The sequence below is a fragment of the Sceloporus occidentalis genome, unplaced genomic scaffold (genome assembly GCF_023333645.1).
Source record: "Sceloporus occidentalis isolate IW3139 unplaced genomic scaffold, rSceOcc1.0.p SCAF_100, whole genome shotgun sequence".
Lineage (NCBI taxonomy): Eukaryota > Metazoa > Chordata > Lepidosauria > Squamata > Phrynosomatidae > Sceloporus > Sceloporus occidentalis.
Genome location: NW_028317080.1, coordinates 1,079,224 through 1,090,268, shown reverse-complemented (window position 1 = coordinate 1,090,268; position 11,045 = coordinate 1,079,224).

Here is an 11,045-nt window from a genome sequence, read left to right as displayed (position 1 = left end):
ACACATTCCATTCTCTGCTGCGATATGTGAAATGTCTTCTAGATTGTTAGCTCATTTGACCAGGTCCCTCCTAATCCCTTGTTTCTGCGTTATATACTACTCGTTATGTCCTGGTTACCCATTGTACAGCGCTGCTGAATATGATGGCGCTATATAAAACTATAATAATAATAAAATGCACACGTGTCCTAAATGACCGATATGACAATTGGTAACTGATTTTGTACGATTTAAATGGCAAAAAGAAACATAGATTCAACACAAACAACTACTACTACAGATAATAAACAGTACGGTGTGTTGGAAATCCCTTAGAAGTGTCTAATAAAAAAAAATTACCCCAAGGCAGGTTAGCGTCATAACTATGTTTCCTCTTCATTTTATTAGAATTTAGTTCCGTTAAAAAAAAAAAAGTCAGTTGGAGCAGGTAGAACAAGTTCACACAAAATCCCAGATCCCTGCTCCGTTTCCTTAGAAGTCAAGAAGCGCCTTAGTCATATTTGGAGCGACGGATCTGACGGCCTGAGTCAGCAGTTCATTCAGAGTCACCAGACTGGGCCTTCCAGATCCATAGCTCAGACAGAATTCCATAGTTTTCACGTGACTCAATATCCTGCCGGAGATCACACGCAGGAGCCGGCATCAGTAGCTAATATACGTAAATAAGATTTCATCTGATAACATTGCCTAACTCCTCTAATCTGAATTTGTCTTAACAGGGAACCAACCGCCATACTTTCTTTATTTTACTACTTTAAGTTTAAAAACAGGGTGTTTTTTTTTACAAATACGGTGACAAATAATATTCATTTTTGTCATCAGTATATTTTCTGCGTGTATGTGTTCTAGCTTTGTTATCTTAGGACAATCTACTATATAAATACTACGCTCATGAATGTTTGGGGTTAATTTGCTTAGCAGAATATCATAAGCATTGCCACCAACCATCAGCTCAGCGTTTTACTTGGAACACTATTGTTGGTTGTGTTTTGTTGGTCTTTTGTAAGATGCTACATCGTATCACCGTATACAATACTGCATTGAATACGCAATACAGGGGACTTGCTCTCGAAATCATTTGAATAGCGGGAAGGTGAGCAATGCATTGCACGAGTTGCAATTTAAATTATATTATTATATAAAGACGTCTTGCTGCCCTCTGATAAAGTACAGATTGCGGAGGGGGGTTGATTAATGTATGCAGAGAGCAGAATGATTAAAACTTCCAGTTTATTGATACAGTAAAAACCGAAATCAGAGCACGGCATGATAATTTATGACCTCAAGTGGCCAGATCACAGATGGGGGTTTCTCCTTCAAATACATAATCATAGGACCCATGATGGTCAGTAGGGACTGTCTTTTTTTCTTCAAACCTTCTGCTACCTGATGTCTGAAGGCAGCTTCTAACTAATGAAGAAATTACCATGGCTGCTTTTATGGGCTTTTTTCCCTTATTTGTCCTTATAAATGCTGCCTACTAGAACTGACACGTATTGATTTGTGAGTTCACCTTTAACTGTGTTCTAGTAAAAAGCCATAATAAACCCTAAGCATTAAACACATGACCGTGATTATCTCTTCAAGAACAGTCAACCCTCCTCCACCACCGCCTACAATAGAATTGATTTGTTGGCTTTCCATTATTTCCATTATGTGCATAATGTATAGGTGACTGCCGGACCCAGTATGCAATTGGACTTTTACTGATCTTTACCAAAAGGTAGGCATGGGAGGCTAGAACTATAACAGAGATTTTATTGAAACATATCATAGATATAATCGTAGATGAAGTCAATATTCATTCATGCACTTATTCCACTGTATACGACCTTAAAGCACCAGCTACTATAAAGTGTGGATTGTACGCCGTGTACTCCTTTGCTCCCAGTCCCTTTTCACCCAATTTCCATAAAGTGCCTGCAGGGATAGGCAGACTTTGGCACGCTGCGTGTTGATTTCCCATCATGCTTAGAATGACAAAAAAAAACAAATCTCTGGAACTGATGGGAATTATAGTCAACAATAATAGCTGAACTCACAGTGTTCCCTGCTTTTCATGGCTCATGTTATCTAGGAGTCAGCGTAACACCTTCTATACTCTCGTACCTGTGTCTGATTCGACACACCCTGTAATCAAACTCCTAGAGAAAACGAAAAAAAAAAAAAAAGCATTGTACAAACATGTCAGCTTGCCTCTCCCCACCCCTCCGTCCCGCGTTCTCTCTCCCTGCTCTCTTCTTCCCTGTCCTGCTCTCCCTGACAATTAGTGGATTACGGCATGAGAGGGATCAGGTAGTCTCCCTGCATTGTTAAGGTAAGCGGCTTGTGTCCACGGAAAACGCTTTGTTACTTTTTGCTCCACTTTCTCTTTCGTTGTATCCCATCAGAGTACAGAGCTCGCTTTATACATATCTTAACAAGAAGGCGAAGGGAGGAATGACGGAAAAAATGGCCTGAATAGAAGGCATATCTACTCAGGGCACCCAAGGCCAAATCTAACTTTATTTTCCCCAAATAGTATTTTTTTTAAATGAAATGTATTAATTTTCATACTATATGTGGCCATTTGTGTAAGTGATTAATTAGCGCATATCAGTTGCAACGTGCTACATTGTAGTGTCCTCATAAGTAACCGATGGAACACGATAATCTCTCTTTTTTAAAACCTTTTTCTTGTCTTTGCCCGGTATAGAGTGGTTTTCTGTTACACGCGTGATGACACGCCATTATGGTATCTTTTTGGATTGTCTAGTGCATTTGTACAATGTTGTGCGCATGCATGTTTGTAGGCATTTGGGCTGGTGCCATTAATAGGACAGGGACACCCGTTTTACACGAGGGTCGGAGCAAAATGTTGCCATCACATTTACACTCTTATTAAGTGCGAATGGTACATTTTTGGCATATTTTTTAGGCACACATTACAAGAAGTGGCAGGTTCGCCCACAGTTACTGTAATACTGAAGGTAAAGCAATATATTGTGCCAGATTGGCACTGAGGGGACATTGCTATCATAAAAATTATAGCCTTTTAATAAATAGACAATCACATACACACGCTCGCCCTCAAATATAGGCAGAAACAGTGCCAGCTCTAGTGTTTCTAACATTGTAGGCAAACAATGTCTCTGGCACCCCTCCTGCATACACTTGATGGCTAACATAAAAAATTATCATCTCAGGATCCTGGCAACACATTTTATACATTTCTAACATTCTTGGTTTATGTGACTGATTAAGCCCATTGTAGCAAACACTTCAGTATACATTACTTGCTGCAGTCCATGAATCCTTTCACTTCCTACCACTTGGATGTTCAGTTGAAGTTTCAACAACCCAACACGAACAAACAGCAACTAATAGACCCATATTGATAAACACACAACTATTGAATATATTAATTACAATCACTATTGATAAATCATTTCTTCACCTCTTGTATGCTACTAAAAAAAGTATACCACTCATACATATGTAATATGAAAATACAGGTTCAAACAAAAGCAAGGATGGATGGGAAGCATTATTAACACGTGGGGTCCTACAGTACACACCTAGAGGTCTCTAGCCACATTGGGACCTATTGATGGGACATAACGCAGATCTTTTTAATCTTCATAGTTTCCATCTTTGGCCTTCTTGAGGTCCTGCGCTGCCTTTTTCATTGACTTGATACGTTCCTTCACCTACAACCTATCCCAGTCTACTGCATTGTTTCAGTGCTCAGAGGGTCCCTTAACAATGGTTTGTCAGTCAAGAGAGATCATGACCAGAGCGTTACATTCTCCATAGTGATGAAACCCCCCACATCGCCATGCTTTTGAGTCCAGTGTTTCATGAACACATATTCCTGGTACATCAACTTATCATAGCCACAATCAGTTTTGGTAAACCTGATTTCTACACCCATACTATGGAAAAAGGTCCAAGTGGAATGGAGACAAAACCTTCTTTTGAGGATACTTGACAGTGTTTATGGGCACTAAAACTGGGTGGTTGGGGGGATGAGATTCCTTATCGAACATGTCCTCATTGGTCTTTTTTTCTGATGTAATAGAAAAATACTAAAAATATGGGAGTTTTAATAAATAAAATACGAACATGGCATCCTTAGTTGAAGGTGATACCCTTTATTGGACCAACATTTATTGTGTAATAACTTTTTGGTACATTCTCTGCTGTAGTTTGACTGTGGTTTTGACAGTAGCACAGACCTTGTTATATATTGACTGTTATTACATCAGGGCACTTGTGTTCCTGATCCTTTTAGTGTTCTTGAGGAACCCCCCTTATTTTCTGGTATGCTGCTTGGGACATCATCTGATTTGAACTTGGGTCCACATTACTTTTGTTGCTGATAGAGGTCTGAAGTACTAAACGACACCTATGTGCTACCAGTGACACATGTATGTGCCCCAGAGCCCGTGTGACCTCATGAGGTGCCTTGAGGTGTGGCAAATTAATTTATTGGATGCCACCAAAGTTGACTACAGACTCCTACAGTATCTGTTAGGTAGCAATGGTAGTCAGAGCAGATGTAATTATAATCTGTAGATAAGCCTGTAATATATTTAATGATAAAGCAATGCCCCCTTCTAAGATGGAAAATTGCAGTCATTTATTTAGGTGTTTTTTTTTTGTCTCTTGAACTGCCCACCTTACTCAACCACATTTACTTTGGATCAACTACTGGAGAGATCAGTATCAGTGGCGTCGCCAGAGGGGGCCATGGCCCCCCCTACATTATGCTGTGCCCCCCAGTGTGCCCCCCCAATTGAAACACTATACCATTGACCCGGTGTGCCGGAACACTAAGCTCCAATTGCAACCGATGCGGCTGGCAGTTTCAAAGCGGCTGTAAAACCGCCTCCGCTGGCTGCTTAATGGATTGCCGGCATGCCAATCACTGACTGAGGCTCTTCGTCCCGCCCCTTTGAAGGGGGCGGGCTCTTACGGAACAGTTGCTTGTCACTGCCTGACAGGGAGAAGAGCATGAGGGAGAAGAGCAGTCTGCTGTGTTACAGTGGAAGAATGAAGGCCAGCAAAAAAAGTATTTTATTTTAAATAAATAGTGGAGGTGACAGAAGGAGGGACATTAACAAGGGGGGGCTGCATTGGGAAAATTAAATAATACAAAAAGATGGTGGCTGGGGACATAATTACACATCAGGGTGGTAAGAAGGATGTCACATATATCAATACACAAACGGGGAGGGGTTAATACACATGCGCATGGGGGCCATTATATTAACCAGTACAAGGGGTTGGTGCATCAATACACAAGGGAGGGGGGCTGGCTGGGGGCATCAAATAAATCAATACACAAGGGAGGGGGCTGGCTGGGGGCATCAAATAAATCAATACACAAGGGAGGGGGGGCTGGCTGGGGGCATCAAATAAATCAATACACAAGGGAGGGGGGGCTGGCTGGGGGCATCAAATAAATCAATACACAAGGGTGTATTGCAAAAATGCACAAAGGGGGGTGGCTGGGGGGGCACAAATACACAAGGGTCAATACACACAAACAGCAAAGCAATGTGGAAGGCATTTTATATGGTTATCCCATCCTGATGTGGGGGTCCATGTGGCAGCAGAGCCTGTCCTGGTGTATGTGTTTGGGTGTCAGTGTGGCAGAGCCTGTCCTGGGGTATGTGTTTGGCTGTCAGTGTGGCAGAGCCTGTCCTGATATGAGTTTGGTCATCTGTTTCCTGGCACTTTACGTGCTGTAGAGGGTTAAATAAAACTTTGTAATTTTTATTTATCCAGATTTTGTGGTCACTTCAGAGGACAAAACTTTCTAGGCCTAGAAATCAGAGGAAAAGTAAATGTTTTGTGTTATTTCAATCTGAATATATTATTAAAAGTTAGATGTTGGTTCAGAGTTTGTGAAACTCAATTCTTGATTACACTATACAGGATGCTATTCCCCTTTGGTTTCACAGGCCTTCACAGACCAAGTGGTACTCAGCTTAGTTATATGCAGCTGTATGCATTGTGTTATCTGTGATGAGGTGTTCATTTGGCGCTAAGATGGTTGTGATGCATTAATGGCTAAAAGTTTTGTTGAAGTTTCCATTATGTCTAATCTCCTTAATTTATTTGGGCCTTTTAACTTTTTTGATTTCTGGGATTTTAATAATGTGATAAAAAAGAATGATTTATAGTTGTTTGGATGTCAAATAGTGTGTCAAATTCTGTTGATCTGTATCTGCTATGTTTCCATACATTATTTATGTATACCTGCAAATACAGTTTTTTTTTTTTTTTATCTCATTCAGTTGCATGTGCTGTTTCCATGTGTTGTTTATTTGATCTATACCTGAACTACAGGGTGTAAGTAAAAGAGCGGCATGGTTTAGTGAATGAGGGGACAAAGGGACTCTGGGAATGATTACAGGGGAGAGGACCTCTCAATGTCACGGTGCAGTCAGAAGGAGGGAAGACTGCACTGACTCTCACAGTCCTCCCCTGATCTGCAGTCAGTGTGGCAAATATATTGGCAGCAGGGTCTAATATTAATATATATTGGCTGCAGGGGCTAATATTAATATATATTGAAAGCTGGGACTAATATTTATATATATCGGCAGCAGGGGCTAATATTAATATATATCGGAAGCTGGGACTAATGTTTATATATATCGGCTGCAGGGCCTATTATCAATAAATATTGGCTGCAGGGGCTAATATTTATATATATTGGCTGCAGGGACTAATAATATATATCGGCAGTAGGGGCTAATATTAATATATGTTGGCAGCAGGGTATAATTTCTATGTATATCGGCAGCAGGGTATAATATAAGTATGTATCCGCAGCAGGGGCTAATATTAATATATATCCGCAGCAGGGGTTAATATTAATATATATCGGAAGCAGGGTGTAATATTTCTATATATCTGCAGCAGGGTGTAATATTTATATAACTGTCACTTTAGCTGTTATTTTGAAATCATATTTTAATCACAGTCTTTACTTCAAAAAGATAAGTGCATATTATGTAGTTAAAAATGCACGTCTAACGTGTGTGTGTGTATATATATATATATATATATATATAGTGTATATGTACCGTTTTATAATTGGCCCCCCTACTTTGGTCCCTGGCCCCCCATGTGCCCCCCCTAAATATGAAAGCTGGAGACGCCACTGATCAGTATAAGACAAAGGTGAAACACAATTTCTCTTGCCCTATATGGATCTTTAATAAATAAAAGAGGTGCCCAAATACCTTGTCCCCCTCCGACTAGAACCTTCTCCATCTCTTCCTTAAATATCTATATAGCTTTTAATGTCTTCCCATCCTCTACATTCTGTAGGTATCTCCAAAGGGTTGACCTTTCATTCTTTCTTTCTTTTGACGCTTTTCTGATGAAGTTTCCTCTCTTGACTTTGGCGACCATACTCCTTTAAGGGTTGTGGAGTATCTTTTTTTTTTTTTTCTTCTGTAATTACGTGGCATGGCAGCTATTCATTGTTAGGATGCCATACTAAATATTTAAATGTAATTTCATTAAGATGAACCACTGGTTGAACTTACCCCCAAGGCTGTGGCTCATTTTGGGAAAAGTGCTTAGTCTAGGAACCCAGAGCTAGACTTTTACTCCTCCCAATCAGATTGCGATTAAGGCTTCTTAAACTGAGCTCCATCCTCCTGATGAAGCCACCTTTGGGCAGGCGGAAAGTGACCACTAGTGCTATCAATAGAGTAGTATGGGATGTTGGCAGTTGTACTTTTGGTTGAAAGCATAGGTTGCTGGGTATAAATGTACATCAGGGCCTTGGCTTATTGACGGACATGAGCGACAACCAGGGGCTGTAGCTGGGGGTTGTAAGTAATCATGTTAGGTATGGAAGCTGTGTTGGGGGATCTCCCTCTCACATTCTGATCCTAGGTACTCAGTTTAAAAAATTGGGGATAGCCGGGTAAGGGAAGCAGCCCCCTTTGCACTATTGTTACAAGGTGCTTCTAGGCGAATTATGTTTCTTTTATCCCATATGCTTGGGCTTCTTCAGAGCCACCATAATCGCGGTGGCCTAGGCAGCTGCCTTGTTTGCCTTTATGGAAGATTGGTCCTGATAACATGCGGAATGAGTTTATAAGTCATGCCCTACTTATCCCGCCTTTCCCATTGTGTTATTCTCCAGCACGTCTTTGAGATTCTCCTAACCAGGAAAGACGTGTAACACCAGAAGTATGTGTGGTCTACAGCAACATGTCAAAACATCTTCCACTTCCCCACCAATGATTTAGCCTCCTCATTCACTTCTCTTCTGGATCATCTCCTCTCTGAAAGATAAATTCCTTGCGTTGTTTTTGTTGGAAATTTGTTCACGGCCCACACTGATCTTGCAAGAAAGGTATGCAAACAGTGCGCATGTCACTTTAATTGTCTGCTGATGTCTACCTCGCTTTATAAGTGATTTGTATGGGATTTGAGTCATCCAGACTTGGCAAGTTACATCGAAAGCATCCCGTATATTTACTAAGATCATCTTGGCGAATCCTTGCATTGGCAGTACAGCTGGGAAACTTTAATCTCAAAAAAAAGGAGATTATGCAGAGAATATTCTGTAAATATTAATTCGCTCTCAACTACAACCCCACAACATTTTAGCTGTTCAAATTGGGACAACTTTGGGACAACGTTGGGAGGGTAGATGCAGCACCAGGGGTATTATTAGAGGTCAGGGCAGGAATACCCACCTACCTCATGTGTCCGGCACCCAGCTTCAATTTGTTGTGAAGTAGCCATGTGGAAGCTAGGGCAGCATAGATCTCTATCAAGTTCACAGTTTACTGGGCCTGTCAGGTGCGATCCGAGGATCTCCCCCAACTAGCCCCTGATCGCCATTGGTCACACTGCCCACAAACCTGGACTGTCTTGCAAAAAAGCAGGATGGTTGGGAGGTATGTGCTCACTTCTAAACCTGTCTACTTAAGTATACTTCCCGCATACGCTGCAGCATCACTATTGAGATGGGAGTAGCAGCGACCAGATTAATATATATCAGCTCAAATCAGCTCAGCTCAGACGGAGGAACTTCATTAACTAGAGAATGCATGCGCTGATTTGCATGCATTAAAGTGCATTGGCGTCCATGCAAAATAAATGAAAAAGGACTGGGGCGATCCTGAACTTTCAAGTAACTATTACTAAAATAAATATGGGGTTAAATAAATATTGGGTGAAGAGTTCTTAAGCTCATTGCTGGAGATTGTAAGATTACTTCTACGTTTCGTTTCCAGCACTGTTGGGAACGGTTCGTTGATTGCTTAACAGGTGGAGCTCATTCCAGTTAATCCCTTCTTTGATCGAGGTGTTCGCTTTGGGGGTAAGGAAGAGTTTCCTTCCTTCTTTTATGCAGATTCCTTCAAAAGTACAGAATACCGTACTATGTATTATCTCCTTTTTTGATACTGTCTCATAGGGCAGTTGGTTTAACAATGATTCAATTCACTATTCTGCAAATATCTGTGTATTGTAAACTTTAGCCCAAAAGGATCCAATACACTAGCCAAATGGCTCGTGTGCGTTTGCACCCTTTAAAGACATACGCTGATAAATATTCTTCTGTCCGTAAACATGTGTTATTAGAATACATCTCTGGATTCAGTTGGAACCCTAATCAGAATGTTGAGCCCTGTCTTAAACCAGGGACCCTTATAGCCGGCATTGTGGAGCGCTTCATTCAGTTATAATAGCTGTTTTCTCTCCTTGATAAACCTGTTTGTCCGAGTGTTATGGAAGTTGTTAAAAAGGTGCATGTGTATTGTAAACAAGCATTTTCTAGGAGAGATGGGACATAAGTGTATGTGTCAGTACTGCCCCATGTAACTCAGGAGTATTTGCAACTATACTATACTGTTATGTTGCTTTTCATAATAATGCAAGCGTATTTTAAGAGCGCTGTATTCCTCCGGTTTAAATGTCAGTTATCCTTCTCTATACATTCTGAAGAACTTGGCCAGCCCTGTATAATGCATACTTTAATCAATGAGATTTCTAAACACGCGTTGAATTATGCATCGTACAGGGACAGCTCAGCCTTTCGCGCTGGAGAAACCTGCCAGGGTTGGCCCTTCTTAATGCATACCTCCTTACAATCCCAGTCTTTGTGACACAGTCATGACTTCCAGGCACTGTGCGGGGTTGTTGCCTCTTTTTGCAGTCAGTGTGGGTCTTTGGGTACCCCCAACACCGATGCCTGAAATGTTGGGGGGTATGATAATGGATAGTGGAGCGAGGGAATTTAAACCACAATTCTCCTGCAAACTCTCCAAACAACTCTCCCTTTACTGGAGGAAGCTCTTTATTTACATTGCATCAGGATATAGATGTTATTCTATTACACCTGGATAATACACACTGGCTGCAAAACTGAGTATGTTTGATGCTATTAGCACGGTGAGTATAACCAAGTAAACTCCCCTTGAGATTATTTTAGCTCCAAGGTATATCCTTCAACGTGCAGCAGAGTAACGCCTGCGTTTAGCAGTTTGTTTACACCTTGAATGGTTTGCAACGTCACTTACCCAATACAGAAACTCTTACTCTCTCCCTTACTAACCAAAACTGCGCTGGTTGATGTTCCTTGTTGTTGATCATCACCGGAGCCCTTCTGGAGGGACAGGGGCTACTCACACGTTGGGTTGTGTTAGCCCCAGACAGCTTTTAGTCGCCGCGGCCATACGTCACCCCCGTTCGCAGAGAAAGAAGAAACTGACTCGGAGACCCAGGGAAGTAGAGCTTTACCTGGAGGCTCCAGGTCCAACGCGTAGCATTTCCATTGACCTTCATAAGTCATTAAATCGATCTGTCAATGTACGAAACCCCAGCGCTCGGATCATTTTAAAGCACTTTCATTCCAGATAAATTTCTTTTCATGTTCTTTAACTAAGGCGGATTACCGTGTTGGGTGATTGGGCACTTTGATGGGCTGCAGCTCAATGGAGAGATTATGGTGATCTCCCTTGTAATTGACCCATAATCTGTGATAATCTGATCTCTATAGTATTGTTTTCCAACAGACGCGG